Below are 2,681 nucleotides of genomic sequence, written 5' to 3' on the forward strand. Positions count from 1 at the left end.
TATAATACTTAACATTTATATTGCAGTATTTAAAAGCAGAGAGATCATTTTGAGGCCTAAGGTGAACCTGAACCAAGCCTTGGAGTTTTCATTCACCTTCTATGCATATGAAAACTGTATATTGAATATGTGAGATGAAAGAATTGATGTGTACATTTTTACAGAGCTTATACTAATACATCTTTTCTCACATAGAGCAGCTGTTGCATTTAGACCACTGCACCTTTTATTCAGCAATCTAGTAAACAATCACTGTGCCAACAGGGCTTCCTTCTTGAGAATAGTGTTATTGTTGTTGCTGTTGTTATGCATCATCAAATTAGTTCTGACTCATAGCTGACCCTCCAGCAGGTTTTTGGAGGCTGTGCAATGTGCCCATATTTTTCTTACAGAGCAGTTGGTGAATTTTAATCACCTGCATTTAGGTTGGTAGCACAATTCCTTACCCACTGTTGTTAAAAGCCATTGAATCAACTACTTCAAGCCGATAGACAAGCAACAACTCTTACAAAATAGATGTTAACTGATTTAAGTGTACTTTTCTGGGTAGTAGACAACTATTCCACATTCCATATTTAGTCAGATCACTTTTTTTTTGAGTGAGAACAAATATGGACCTCTTTCAATATGTTGGCAAGACAGCTGTCCTCCAAATTTCCTGGCATAGACTGGTGAGCGCATCCAAGGTGCAGCTGTTAATTGAAGCAAATTAATTGGTATCCCATTAATCCCTGGGGTCTTATTTTTGTCACTGCCTTCAATGCAGCTTCTACTTCCTCCTTCATTACTATTGGCTCCTATTCATATGGTACTTCCTGAAATTTTTCAGTGTCAATCCGTTCTTTCTGGTACAGTGATTCTGTGTATTCCCTCCATCTTCTTTTGATGCTTTCTGGGTCATTCAATATATTGCTCATAGTATTTTCAATATTATGACTCAAGGCTTAAATTTGTTTTTCAGTTCTTTCAGCTTGAGAAATGCAGAGTGAGTTCTTCCCTTTTTATTCTCCAATTCCAGCTCTCTGCATATTCCATCATAATACTTTGCTTTCTCTTCCCAAGCTGCCCTATGAAATCTTCCATTCAGATCTCTTAATTTGGTATGTTTTCCTTTTGTTTTGGCTTCTCAACATCCAGTGCAATTTGGAGAGTCTCTTCTAACATCAATTTTTTTTTTCTTTCTCCTCTGTCTTGTAATGACCCTTTGCTTTCTTCATGGATTGAATAATATAATTAATTGAACTATTGAACAATATAATTAACATCACATGCAAGCAAAATACTATTGAAGATCATTAAAAAACAGCTAAAACAGTAGATAGATATGGAACTCAAGAAGTTCAAGAATGATTTAGAAGAGGCCGCGTCACCAGGGAAATCATTGCTGATGTCTGGTGTATTCTGGCTAAAGGTAAGAAATACCAGAATAACGTTTATGTGTGCTTTATTAACTGTGCAAAGGCGTTTGACTGTGTGGATCATGACAAGTTGTGGCTGACATTGAAGAGAATGGGAATCCCAGAGCACTTGATTGTGCTCATGAGAAGCCTATGCCTGGACCAGGAGGCTGTTGAGAAGGAAATGTGCTGTATTCTCTCTCCACACACATTGAATCTGTATGCTGTATGCTGAACAAATTCTTTGAAAATCTGGACTCTGTGAAGAGGAGTGTGGCATCAGGATCAGATCATCAATAACCTGCATTATGCAGGTGACACAACCTTGGTTGCTGAAAGTGAGTAGGACTTGAAGCATTTGTTGCAGAAGATCAAGGAATGCATCCTTAAGTATGGATTGCATCTTTTTTTAAAAACATTTCCAATTTTTATTCTTAAAAACAGGAATCAAAATTGCAAAAGCAGACTAATAGTCACTTCTGAATGAGAGGGTCATTTTGGAACGTCACAAGAACGCATACTCAGATGGAAATCTAGTTAAACTGCGGTTGCTCCTCAGGTTGCATTCACTCCTGCATTTTCTCAATCAGTTCTTCCTTGTATTTGCCTTTCTCTTTTTCAACTTGCCGAGATTTAGCTTTACGTTCAAGAATTTTTTCCCGATGTTTAGCCAATTTCAGCCTGTTAATAAGCACCTTGCCTGGGTGAATGCCCACATGCACTGTGGTACCATTCGCCTTCTCACGCTGCACTCTTTGAATGTTGATGACGTACTTCTTTCTGTACACCTGGACTACCTTGCCAATTTGCTGACCTTTGTAATGTCCTCGCACCACCTGGACCTCGTCATCCTTGCGAATGGGCATGGAGCACACGTTGTACTTCTGCCGCAGCTCCTTGGACAGAGGGGAGGACATGATCTTCCTGCGCACATGCGAAGGGGCACTGAAGTGGCGTTTGCGGTTCTTGATGCGACCCGAAGTAACGAAAGGGTTGAACTTCATGGTGGCAGCCGTCCGGCAGCCTATGGATTGCATCTTAACGTCAAGAAAACAAAGATTCTTACCACTCAACCTATCTATAGGCAATATCATGATGGATGGAGAGGAGATTGAAACTGTCATCTTGCTTGGATTCACAATTAATACCCCTGGTGTTAACAGTTAGGAAATAAGGAGATACATAGCACTGGGGAAACGTGCAGGTAGGCACCTCTCCAAATTATTGAGGAATAATGATGTCCGTTTGAGGACAAAAGTGCATTTGATTCAGTCCATAATCTTT

General features: G+C 39.6%; 1 pseudogene; it reads right to left on the reverse strand.

Moving 5' to 3' along the window:
- Positions 1 to 1,963: 1,963 nt before the first annotated feature.
- On the reverse strand, positions 1,964 to 2,401 carry LOC102857384 (annotated as a pseudogene).
- Positions 2,402 to 2,681: the final 280 nt, after the last annotated feature.

The sequence above is a fragment of the Elephantulus edwardii genome, unplaced genomic scaffold (assembly GCF_000299155.1).
Source record: "Elephantulus edwardii isolate Elephantulus edwardi_28Jun2011 unplaced genomic scaffold, EleEdw1.0 scaffold00318, whole genome shotgun sequence".
In the NCBI taxonomy this organism is placed as follows: Eukaryota; Metazoa; Chordata; class Mammalia; order Macroscelidea; family Macroscelididae; genus Elephantulus; species Elephantulus edwardii.